This window comes from Phoxinus phoxinus (genome assembly GCF_949152265.1).
Source record: "Phoxinus phoxinus genome assembly, chromosome: 10".
NCBI lineage: Eukaryota > Metazoa > Chordata > Actinopteri > Cypriniformes > Leuciscidae > Phoxinus > Phoxinus phoxinus.
Window position 1 is genome coordinate 7,533,188 of NC_136885.1, and position 14,076 is coordinate 7,547,263.

Sequence of the window (14,076 nt, forward strand, 5' to 3'; positions counted from 1 at the left end):
GGAAAAAAAGAACTAAAATCTTGAGATATCAGTCTAGTTGTTTTTAACAAAAAAAATTCTCACTGAAATTATATTTAAAAAAAAAACTATTCCTTAACATATAATCTTAGCCTGGGAAAACCCAGACCACTCTCAGTTGTAACTGAGTTAGGGTCTGGCAAAGCTCCATAGACAATTCATTTCCACAGGGGCGTCACCAACGGACGTCGGATAGATCTAAAACCAATCAGAGCGATGAATGACATGATGTATGCAGAGCGACGGAGAAACATCTCGAGACTCTCAGCAATTCTCTGTTTGTGTTAACGAAAATTACAATTTTAAATCGCTTGAAACAGACGCGATAGCTGATTCGAACGAGTGATGTTGTGATGTTCAACGGCGGCATCCATCTCTGTAATGTACAAAATCTGCGTCACCGTCTCTGCTCTGTCGTCATCGTGTAAAGCCCGCCCCAACGTTTCTGATTGGTGCCGCGATTTTGACGGATTGGAAATGGGTTTCAATGGGCTCTTTGCCAGACCCACTTGCAGAGCAAATCTAAATTTGCCGGAAGTGGTCTGGGTTTTCCCAGGCTAATATAATCTGTTAATCATTACTGCATTTAGTTTTTAATTTTGGTCTGATTGGCTAACAAAATCGATATCTCACTCGCATTGCATCAGTTTCTTATGGGGTAACTCTGTTTCTCATAATACTGAAGCCTGATTAGTTTACATACTGTATGTGAACCTGCACAGACAAATGGCTTTACAGGCTACCAAAACGGGCAGGGCCGACTGCCTATAAAAGTTGGCGCTTGAATGGATGCCATTTCCTCAAAATATTCATCCTTCAGCACGAAGATCATCTCCTCACGGACTCAGAAGAAGAAGACAAAAAAGAAGTCTCCCTACTCGCCATAGAAAAAGCACCAGCAGCGGAGACAGCGCTGACAGCTTGGCGCTTCTCCCATGTGGCTATCCGGTGAGACTAACAGAGCATATTTTTGCCAGAGTTTGTTTCAAAACACTGCGCCATGAGTGTGGCATATACAGGGCTTCCCTGCACCTCGGATGAGCACTTTGCCCACACCAAGCCACGTTCAGAGATGGATTGTTCTGACTGAGAAAACATGAGTCTCATTTCGCTGCGCTCACAGACTGCTTTCTCTTAAGAAAGTGAATCCGCTCCTTGTGCTCCACCGTAAACAGTGGAGTCACATGGCTGAGCAGACAGGACGAAGTGAGCTAACGTTGGTCCATATCCCACGTGCCTCACTCTCCCTACAGCAAGGGGATTCCTCTGTGCACTTCTCCCGCGAAGACCAGCGCCCTCGTCGGGTGCAAGCATTTTGGACTCTTTTAAGGGTTCAAAGGAGGAATTTGGCAAGGAATATTTGCAGCTATGGATACAGAGGTGTGGTCGCACTCCATGGAGGACTGGCCTGAACTTGTTGTGAGTTCGGTTTAGAGTGGTCGGGCCCGGAAGTGCCTGCCCACAGCCATCAGTGAGCCCACCGCCAGGGACCTACCCCCTTAATTAATTTGCTTACCAGTTTGTGGCGCCCCTCCTACTCGGCCCGTGTCCAATCTCACCATTGTTGACGGCGCCAAAAGCTTTCCCCCACTGACGGCGCTCTGCCTGTCCACTGTCCTGGGATGGAAAGGCAAGGCCGTTCACCCCTCTAAGCCGTACAGGGTCACTTCTCCCTTAACAGCCAGGTCTGGTCAAACAACATGAAGTTGGTGGCCTTCATAAATTACCAGGGGGGACTCAGAGTGAGATTGATCAGACTGTTGAGTTGCCTCTTTTGGGCTCAGCACAACCTCTGCTCAGTGTCATCAGCACAGGGTGCATGTGCCAAGGGAGTGGACATGCTGTCCCGAAATAGACTGTCTCCAGGGGAATGGAGGCTCCACCCAGAGATGGTGTAGGTGATTTGGAGTATCTTCAGGTGAGCCGAAGTAGACCTCTTTGCCTCGAAAGAGAACTCCCTGTTCAAGCCCTGTTCAAGCCTGTATGCCTTTCCTCTAGAAGCTCTGCTCCCTCAGGTCATCAGTCGCATCAGGGAGGACAGATGCTCAGTCCTGCTAGTGGCCCCGCTCAAACAGAAACAGTTCTGGTTTCCAGGGATGGTGTAGCTGCTGACAGTAGCCCCTTAGCCGATTACACTAAGGAGGGACATCCTTTCCCCAGCCAGTTGTTGAGCCTTCATGATGGTGGACTCACCCCATCTACGCTCAAAGTGTATGTGATGCCCATTGTTGCTTACCATGCCCCAATCAGTTTGAAGAAACAACCTAATTGTGAAGTTCCTTTGGGGTGCCAGAGGGCTAATTCCACCTCTCCCCCTTACAGTTCTGTTCTTTTGGTCAAGACTGCCCAGCTGATAGACCAGCATCAGTCAAGTGAGTTGGGGACCTACAGGGACCTCTCATTGGACGTGTCTTGTCTTGATTTTGGACCTAATCACAGTACTCTTCATGGCCTTCCGAGCCGAGGTCATAGCGCTCCTTACACTTACTGCTTTGAGGACGAGCAATCGTCACATCTAATCTGCCCGGTCCAGGCCCTCAAAGTAAATATTAAGCGCTTGAGCCAGTTCCGGCAATCAGAGCAGCTGTTTATGTGCTTTGGAGGCCGCTCTAGGGGGCTGCCAGTCACAAAGCAGACACCATCTCAATGGATAGTGTAAGCAATAGCACTGGTTCCTTGGGATTACAGTGTCCTATCGGAGAAAAGGTTCAGTCCACCAGAGGAATGGCCTCCTCCTGGGCGTGGTCAAGTGGAGTGTCCATTGACGACATCTGTGGGGCAGCCGGCTGGTCCTCACGGTCCAGCTTTGCCAGGTTCAATAATCTAGACGTTCCTGCTCTTCAAGCACGGATTATGTCTGTTTAAAGTTAGTCCCAGGCCCCTGCCTCCATGTACTCCATGTGCCACTTTGCCTCCATGTATTTTCTCCTGATTATAAGCATAAAATAGGGCCCTGACCCCAAGTGCCCTAATGCCTGGCTCACAGGACGGACTCCATTCCGTGCTCGTGCAGCTGGCCGTGCCGTGTGTCGAGTCAACGCTTGCCACTACTCAAGTCGAAAGATTCTGACGAAATGGTGTCCAGTGCCGACTTATATAGGTTGATGGCCCCACCTTTTTTGGAGGGCTGAAAGGCCATTTGTCTGTGCAGGTGCACAAATGCGAAACAATAAGGATTCAGTATTTGGAGAAACTTGAGTTTTTCCATACAGTCAGCTAAGAAACACATGATAAAAAATTAAGATAACAATGATGAAACCCTAACAATTTGGTTTAAGAATTGAGCATTAGTTTAAGTGACTTTATAGTAGCTCTCGAATTAAGCTACTTAGAATACAAATCTTTACTCTGATATGAGTAATTTTTAAATGACAGTAAGGATAGACTTCACAATATAGTAATTCTGTCTGAAATGAGTCTCTTCTTTATAGCAAGATGTTATTAACTATTAACTGCATTAACCAATTCGTACAAATTTGTACGAGTGATTAAAAGGTGGCTAATTTTTACGAATTTGTACGACCTCACTCGTACGATTTGTCTAAACCCGCGTGATGGGTAGGTTTAGGGGTTGGGTCAGGGGTAGGTCATTTGTACGAATTCATACGAATTTGGCAACTCGTAAAATGTGTACGATTTAGCAAAAATCTTACAAATTCGTACAAGTGAGGTCATATGAATTGGTACAAATTAGCCACCTCGTAAAATTGCTGTGAGATCGGGTTGTTTATTGTCAGTATAAATGTCTTAGTTAAACATGGTTGAATGTTAATCTCCTGTGAGTTTTAGTTTGTGGATTTATTAAAGACCTTCATCATGCACTTCTCTATACACGGGTTTCTGTGCAACGTCATCACCAGAGGTGGGTAGAGTATCCAAAAACTGTACTCAAGTAAAAGTACAAGTACTTCTAGAAATATTTACTCAAAGTAAAAGTAAAAGTAACAATCTTAATAGTTACTTGAGTAAGAGTAAAAAAGTATCCAATGAGAAAACTACTCAAGTAGTTAGTTACTAGTTACTTCGGATCATAGGCCGATATATATGATATATATATAAAACATGATATTATTTAGATATTTTTTATTTAAATGACTATTATTATCATAATTAGTATCCAATGAGAAAAGTATCCAATGAGAAAACTACTCAAGTAGCTATAGTTAGTTACTTCGGATCATAGGCCTATATATACTATGATATATATATAAAACATGATATTATTTAGATATTTTTTATTTAAATGACTATTATTATCATAATTAGATAGGCTATCTTTGCCACAAAAACAGAAGAGACAAGCATTATTTCTGCCATCTGTAGCCCGAAAATCATTGCCTGTCCTTTGGTTTGTATAATAGTAACTTATACAACTACAGTTGGATTATTAGACAATGTCGAAATATAGTGTATCTGCAGAGTTTTGCATTTAAAAGCATGTAAAGAGAAACATTGACACAGAGAAGAAAGAGTTAAAACTCTTCACATGTGCTCGCGCTGACCGCTACTGAACATCTGAACACAAACGACGATCAAACGCACATCGACGGATCTTCTTCTGTCTGTTCTCCAAAATGTAATCAAATGTATATTTCTGCAAGCATGTTTAAACTGGTCAACAGTGTCTAAGGCAGGCAAAGGCATTCGTTTTCAAGTTGAGTTCGCACGCCACTGCGCAATACACACACATTACCGCGGGATGGCGGGTGTTCATTTCATATGTGGACAATGGTAGCTTATTTATTGTATAAAGTAATGTATATGTCCAAAAAAAAAACGGGTAATGTCATACTTTGAAGTAGTGCTATCATATCGTAATAATCTGTTTGGTTGTAAAATGTATTACCTGAATGAAATTAAATCGAATATCGTCCTGTGGAACGATATTCGTTCCACAGGATATATCGTCCTCAGCATACGAAGATAATAGAGATCTTCATCGCTGGCAAAAATTATGCATTTGCAGATTTGCGTTCACTTGACTGTAGCCTACTGTAGGTCCACAGCCACTTCATCCAACGCTCTTGATGTTCTTAAATCTTCCTGTTACGACTCCGAGTCGAGTGTGAATTGAAAGCGCTTCAGACGATTCAGTGCGTGCAGGAAACTGAACAGATCATACAAACTGATTCGCGAACCGATTTAGACAGATCTGCCCACTTGTTTGATGAAGTCTTTGAACAGAATCGACTCAAAAGAGTGATTCATTTGTGAATTGAGCATCGCTCATGCCCAGAAAAAAGATACAGCGCGATTGGAAAACTACGCATTTAACAACACGTATTGCATTAAAATAAAGTAACGAGAGGAACATCGCTCAACGTAACGAAGTAAAAGTACCGTTTTTTTATTAGAAATGTACTCGAGTAAAAGTAAAAAGTACCCACATTTAAATCTACTCTTAAAAGTACAATTTTTCCCAAAAAATACTCAAGTAAATGTAACGAAGTAAATGTACTTCGTTACTACCCACCTCTGGTCATCACACAGATGCGCGCGCATCTAAGAGGCAGAAAGCAACAGTCTTTACGGCTATATCCAGCAGAAGCAGAGATGACGCGGAGCTGTTGTGCTGTAAACTAGCCTAAATGCATAGGGTATGTCATGTTTTTATGATTCGCAAACTTAGTTGGACAATTTCATTCTAGTCAAGTAACTAACGTTTTACATAATGTTATATTAATATGCAAATGAAACACAAGCAAACAGATCCAACTCTGAAATTGCAGTTTATTATTGAGTCAACAAGAATTTACAAACAATGCGAAATCTACGTTAATTACAATGTTCTTTTACAGAACTCGGCATAACATATAGCGGTCTTGCCTCTTGGATGCGCGCGCATCCGGTATTGTTTGTATACAAGAAACCTGTGTATAGCCACACCTGACATCTATATTCTCAATATCGTTACTTAAATGACTGCTAATGAAACATTGTTGATCACACATCTGTCACCAATGGTTGCAGCAATGAGCACATTTTAAAAATCAAAGTGTGTCTGAATTGTCATTGTAGTTGATGAAACCAAGTATATCGAAGTACATTCATTTTTTGAGATTGTATTAAGAAGTCTCTTTTATGTAGTGTCCATTTTGAATACAATGCTCAAAAAAAAAGGAAAAAAGGAAAACAAAAATAAGAGAGAAAATTGTTAAATGTCAAAAAACAAACTGCAGAACAATCAAGGCTGTGAAAGCATTTTTGCCACAGGCTGTCGATGTGATTCACCAAACAGACTTAAATAGAACATTGACAGACAATCAATCATACAGGTTAATCCAGCAAACTGTGGTTTTACAACAAGTTATGACACCTCTGCATTCTTTTTCATAAGATAGGACCACCTACCCAACAAAATTAAATCACTCCAGGTGTACCTATACAACTGTCATAGAGTTGTAAAATATAAACTATAAGGCCTGTTATGTCAGGTTTAACAAGTCGTTTTTCTGGATTCAATAAGGAAATATCATCAACATATCATCAGAATGATTTACATACATTCTGATTTACAACATAAAAGTTGATGCAAGTAAATGCAGCCGAAGGAAGGCCTTAAGTGCAGCGCTCGACTTGAGAAGATCAAATGACAAAGATGTTGCCACACAATGCCTCAATCAATAGAGATTCTTTCCATCAAAAATGACCCGTGGTTAAACACAATCCACATAAGTCCCCTGAAGGCTTCACACAAACGCTCCTGTGACTCTAGCCTTCAAAAGAAATCTTTAATCACCCAAGGCTTCTCATTTAGCAATGTCAAAACACAACTATACTCTCAGCAATATGAGTAAGCACACAAGTGAAAACATCCAAGTCGGCTGGTGGGATCGAAGCAATGACAGATAGGTTAATACCGACTGCAGTGAGAGAATTTGACAAATTAGAGCAGCACCTGGGCTGTGATTTATCAGGCTTCTGTGATGTGCCTGCTGGGGAATTGAGAGAGAAAGAGAGAGAGAGAGGAATATGAGCAGCTTTCACATAGGAATGCTTTTTCCTTGAAATTATTAATAGCATTCTTGACCACAATTCATTTTGACAAATCGGTACTCAGGGTATTAGGATAGTTTGACTGTGTCTAACATTGCCTATACTCCTAGTTTGATAACCTCCCATCTGCAAGTTTCTGTTGGATGTTTGATGAAGAGATATCGCAGATGGCATTGCAGGGTGTTCGCAGAAATTCTCAAGGCAATAACCCATTAAAAGGATGCGCAAGAGACGCTTTTCTCCCTGAACGTCTTGTCGGACTGTCAGTCAAATGGAAGCCTGCTGAAAAAGAGAGTCGTATGAGTTTAACTGTTGGAAATGAGAAACACACAATTAGTCAGCTGTCAGACAGGCTTTTCTTCATGGCTCAAACACACATCGATCAACATGTCACTATACGATTCTAAATATCTCTGTCAAAACATATAACACTTCTAGCATGATATTTAACACTTAAGCTGATGAAAATAGTTTGGTTTAACAGAGAGTGGATGAGATACGCTTGTGTTCAATGTATTTTTTAAGGCATTGAAATAACTATTTTATGAGGTATTTGCCCTTGTGAAAAAGTATGTTTCAAGGAACACTCCACTTTTTTTGGAAATAGGCTCATTTTCCAACTCCCCTAGAGTTAAAGAGTTGAGTTTTACCATTTTTGAATCCATTCAGCCGATCTCCGGGTCTGGCGGTAGCACTTTTAGCATAGCTTAGCATAGATCATTGAATCTGATTAGACCGTTAGCATCTCTCTCAAAAAAAGGACCAAAGAGTTTCGATATTTTTTCCTATTTAAAGCTTGACTCTTCTGTAGTTACATTGTGTACTAAGACTGACAGAAAATGAAAAGTTGTGATTTTCTAGGCCAATATGACTATGGAACTATACTCTCATTCCTGCGTAATAATCAAGAAACTGTGCTGCCGTAACATGGGTGCAGCAGGTGCAATGATATTATGCAGCGCCTGAAAATTGTCCCCAGCTCGGTAACTTCCAACGTGACCGGCACTAAGTTTGTAATATCATTGCGGCTGCTGGTACAGCAGCACAGTTCCTTGATTATTTAGTTAAATTAGAATTAATTAATAATTAACAATAATTTAATAACTGATAATTATTTCTATTTTGGACTGATTCACTTCAATGAATCACAATGAGTTTAAACCAGAGATGTGAAGAAACAGAAGCGTGCTGTCGGATCTGAGTCTTTAGGTGATGTAGGTTCTTATCGTGGTCCTGGGGGGACACATAGATCTTTCTATTGCAACTGTGTCAAGCAGTGCAGGAAAGGGGACCAGAGGGGGTGTAAGGAAGAGAATCTGTGATTGATGGGTGAAGGGACCAATCTGCTCCATGACCCTTCAAATGGGTGCTGTCTGTAGGGCAATAGCAGGTCAACCGTCAGGGCAGCCTAAAGAAACTCTTAGTGCAGCTGCAAGAAAGACCTTGAACCTTGAACGGTATATCAGATCATCTGTCACCAAGGAGAACACGAATAGTTGACAAGTCAATGCTTGCAATGCTTTCTCGTTACATAATATTACTCCACTTGATAATGATGGAGGATTGAACAATTTCATGTGACAGTGTCATGTGAGCTTGACTTTACGGAAGAACAATGCAACTAATCACATAATATCTTGTAAATCATTTTAGGCGTATCAGCTTTTATGTTTCATATTTTTTGTTGTTGAAGCTAAAGATTGTGTATTCAATCAAACTCTTCATTATTTGGGACAAGTTAATTTGTCATTTGGTCAAATCTAGTGAAATTAGACAGACAGAAACGTGGACGAGTTTCATAACATGCTTAAAAGCCATGAACAAAACATGACAAATATATATATATATATAAATTACACATTTTGTGTTGTTTTATGCAATTGGCAGTTTTTTTTTTTTCAATCAAGTACACATAAACATAAATAAAGGCTTATACTACAAACAAATATATTTTCTCATTTTTTGTCCTGTTTTTCAGTAAAATATCTAAACATTCTTAAATCAATATACATTTACCTAAGAAGTAGAAAAAAATAAATGTGTTCCCTTTAAATGAAGTTGGTTCTCTTGACCCCATTAGCAGACCATTTGTCCGTGTTTTAAGCATAAACTCACTTCATTTTGATGCATTTTTTCGGAAAACAAAACGTAAGCCGCAAATTAAGAAAACATCTTCATCAGCTTCACAACACGTGTGATCCAAATACTCAAAACACAACCAAATACAGAAACACGCTGCTTAAGTTCACAACACAACCAAATACGGACACAGCGCATTTCTGTATTTGTTTGCGTTGTGAGTATTTGGAGCACACATGTGACTTATAAAACTAATCGCATGTGCATTTAGAAGATAATAAGCATTCAAAACTTAAAGTCTCTTACATGGATCAACGATTTTTATGACATCCCTCTGCACTTCAGCTTCTCATCAGATTTTCTGTCCAATCAAAGGCTCTCTAGAATATTAAGCTCCGCCCCCAATATTATAAATATACGCTGAAGCTGCAGCTGAAACCAGTCACTTCGGTATGCACATTTACTATTTTCTACATGGTTAATGGCACATAGTGCACTATATAGTGGAAAGGGAATGATTCAGACAAAATGTAAGTGTAAATGCTTTCCAGTGGGGCGAATGTTTCATGATAGTGTCACACGAACCAGAGAACTAGGAGAGAATGCGTCTTGAGAGCGCCATGTTTGCTGAAAGTGAAGAAAGAAAGGGGAGTACAGAATGCCCTTATATGGACGTAGTTTGGGCGTGTTTAAAATAAATGACTTACCTTGGGCTCGCATTTGGTCATTCAGAATACTCCGAATTCATCATTAGAACAAGGCTATACGAACAAGCGAATGCAATTATTAGTGAATGAGACATTATGACACTCAAAACTTTCCTGTTAAAGTAGTCCTATGCCCTTTTATGAAGTCTTGATTTTGTTTTTGGGGTGTGTTAGAATATGTTTTCATGCTTGATTGTTCAAAAAAGTAAATACAAACGGTAATCGATCATAAAATTATGGATAATTTTGCTAAAGGGCGGTGGACAGTCTTACAAACGCAAGAGCTCACAAAAGCTAAAGTAAACACTACATCAATACAGTAATGTTAGTTAGCAGGCCAGCAGAGGCAAAGCTTTGCACTTTTACATCATATCTATCATTGCAACTACATAAAGCTTATAATTGAAACTGCTAATAGAAAACACAACTAAACATAAGACATACTTACATAAGTTTGCATAAGTTGTGATCCATAAAGAACAGATTGTCCCGACAAAATGGGAATGGCTACGTCTTTCGGGAGATTATTTTGTGCGTATAGCCTGCAATGTACTCTCTTCTGGAAGCGATTTCTGTAAAAGAAAATATCAGATGTTGCTAATGTTGTTCATGCTCAAACAGCAACATTACATTACTAAAGTAAAAAAAGTGAAATCATAATCAAAGACCCTTTTAATATAGCTAACATTATAACAACAGCATATATTGGTTCTGTGAAACATAGCAATACCAATGTTACTCACGTATGGAGCAGAAACACCAAAACCTCGCCGTCCGTTTTCAGGCCTTTCCACTTCGGTCTCTCCAGCGTTGGAAAGCTTTTCTAATATTAACGTGGGTCCTAAAGCTCTTGCCTGACCAGATCCCTTCTTTTTCCAGTGATATTTCCCTGACCTTTTCTCTCTTTTTTTGTTGTTGTATCGTGATTTAATAGTGTTTAGAAAACCATACAAAAATCCTTTATTTTTTTATGATTTTTTTTTTTTTCAGTTTAAGGAGATTTTTGTGTACTTTCGATGTCACCATTGATGTCCAACATAAAAGTTGGATCCAGGAGTCTACCAAGAAGCAGTTCCAGGGACATTATTTTGCAAAGAATCGTGGGATTTCTAGAAATCGCTCCATCTCAGAAGCATTTTGACAGCACGGTCAGCCGAGCACCGAAGACACAAGGTGGAATATTGTAAGTGCACACACTCCAGTGAAGAGGACTCCAGGCAAGGTTACCTTCTCTTGTTTTGGCTCTCCTCGTGCATGCTTTCAATGGTTCCTCCTCCCTCAGGCCCTTTGGAGAAGCAAACAATCCAGCCCCTCCTCGGGCAGTAACATCTGCTTATCCCTCACCGCCTGTAGCATTGCTCCAGGTTCCCTCTGGCTGGAGCACACAATGTCATTTTCTGTCATGAGCACAGAAATTTGTAGTGACAATGTTAAGGCTTTTAGAAGCTTTGGCCAGCTTAGGTTTGCTGCCAGCTCCGGCCTACACAGCAGAGATGATACGGCCCCTTGTGTCACTCTTTCTTCTCTTCAATTTCAGCAGACACCCAGAGCACAGCACGGCGTTACACGTTTTTATTCCCACATCGTTCTGCTTGCATTTTTTTCTTCCTGCCAATACTGCTCTTTTTGGCTACTTATTTCTTTTTTTTTTTCCAGGCCACAACCTTTTCCTGTTAGTACTTATTACTTTTCTTGCTTAAAAAAAAAACAAAAGAAAAACTATGGTGCTCAGGATATGTAGCACATCAGATTTGAATCTGCATCCACACGTCTCTTACTCTTTGTGCACTACAACACAGCTCCAACAGTAAAGTATACATTTTCAAATATTAATGAAACTGCAGGATTTGTAGCTGTGGCAAAGTGGTATTACACACTAGGTACATTAAGCCTTGGTGCTCCTTCAGATTATGCAAGTTACATATCTTGTTGTTGTATCAATAAACTTGTCAAAAAGGCCTCCAGTGAGGGAATAAATGAATGAGTGAGTGAGTGAACGTACAAACAAACGAAAACTAAAATATAATATACCATAGAATTGTATACTTTACCATAAAAAAATTTGGGGTCAGTAAGTGTCTTTTTAATTTTTTAAAGAAATTATTGCTTTTCTTCGGCAAGAACGTATTTGAGGTAGGCTAGCAATACAAAAACAAAACTGCATGCATTTTTCTGAGGAACATTTTATTTTTGGTTGTGCTTTGGATGAATATGGTTATTATCATACTGCTCATAAAATATTCACAAGGCTTAAGAGATATAACCAGTTTAGATGGAAAGGACTAGCTGACTAGCTGAAGACGTTACTGTAATAGACACCGTACTTCCTTAAAAAATTAATTCCAGCACAGTACTACACAACACATAAACTCTGTTAGAGAGCCATATGGCATTTTATATGTTCAATAACATACATTACTTACCTGTTGAGTGATAATAAACACCATCTCTGCGTTGCTTTTACATTTCAAATCCATCGGTTCTCGCTATCTCTAAAAAGCCAAATCAATGTTGATTCTGGTTTTATTACAAGCTCTGTCATTATCTCTTTTTGCCAGTAGACTCTCGGTTCACTTTTTTTCTATAAAACAGGTGATTCTCTGTAAAGTTCGAAATTTAGCTTCTCCAGGTCAACCTTTCTTGCTTGTTGTGACAACTACCTCTGCCACTCCCACTCCATATATGCATCAGGCGGAGAAACTTCTATTTACGGATATGACAAGATACGCACAGGTGAGTGTGTATGCAATTTCCCACGAAAACCATTCTGTCAGGTCTAAAATATAAAAACTTAAGCTTAAAGGCACACATGGACTTTGTGACCTAAAGAGTTGAAGCATATGAGTTATTTTAAATGATTCCTCAGGCCAATATACAGCGCTTGACACTATCAATGCTCCGAGCGGGGCTGCTCTCTTGAAATACCGCCTAAGTTTGGAGAAGACGCACCATCTTTGGCCAGGTCATGTGACCTGGAGAATGCCTGGAGAACAAATCCCTTTACGACCGTCACGTGACCACAAGCTCTGATATACTCAAGGAGCTAACGCTTTTGCTACTATTTTTTCACCTGCTCGACTCCTGGCCATGGTTGAGGCAAGGAAAAAGTTTAAAACTGCTTCTGAGGAGGCAAAAAAGAGAAAACGCGAGAGGGATCGTGCTCGAGGAAAAACAAGAGTCGACAAGAGGCTACAAACCAAAGCTAAATGGAACCCCATGACTTTTGCGACAGTGCTAGGGGCGCTAGACATGAAATTTACAGGTCTAGCGCCCCTATTGGCTAAAAGTTCCGCGGTGTGCCTTTAAGATAGTGAATCAGGGTTTGACAAAAACACGTTTTGAAAGAAGGATTGATGATGTATTGACTTAATTTTGGAAAAATCATGTACCTTCAAATTAACAATAGGTGACAGTAAAGACATTTATATTGTAAAAACTATATATATTTCAAATAAATGCTGTTTTTTAACGTTCTTTTCATCAAAGAATTCTGAATACAAATTATTAGAATGATTACTGAAGGATCATGTGACACTGAAGACTGGAGTAATGATGCTGAAAATTCAGCTTTGCATCAGGAATGAGTTGCATTTTTAAATGTATTGAAATAGAAATTGAATATACAATAATATTGTAAACTAGCAACACAGGCATTTTATCAGTGTTTCAGCAGAATGTTTTGGTTTTGTTGTGTGGAGAGCTGTTATTACACCTCATGAAGAATAACTGGAAAAACTACTATTTTTACTAATAAAGAAGCAATTATTACAACCAAACTTGGTAACACTTTATTTTGATGGTGCCTTTTGAACATTCTGTTGACTATTAGTAACTTCACAACTACATGTAAACTAACTCTCATTAGAGTATTAGTAGACTGTCTGCTTAATATCTGATAACTCTTTATTGTGATGATCCTCCAAAAGACATATACTGACTATAAGTAACTTTGCAACTATGTCAACTTATTGTCAACCCTAACCCTACCAGTCTACTAATACTCTACTCACACTCTAATGAGAGTTAGTAGACATGTAGCTGCAACGTTACTTATAGTCAACAGAATGTGTTAAAGGGACCATCAAAATAAAGTGAAACCCAAATCTTTGTTTGAATGCATATCTCTGGATTGATTCACTGACAAACTGATGAGTTCAACAATGATTGATGCGTGTTACCGAGAAGCACATCACTTGTGGAACCGGTTCTGAATCATTTCCTTATTTGCTGTAAGGTAATCACAAAATAACACAATAATCGCGTGTAAAGAACAAGA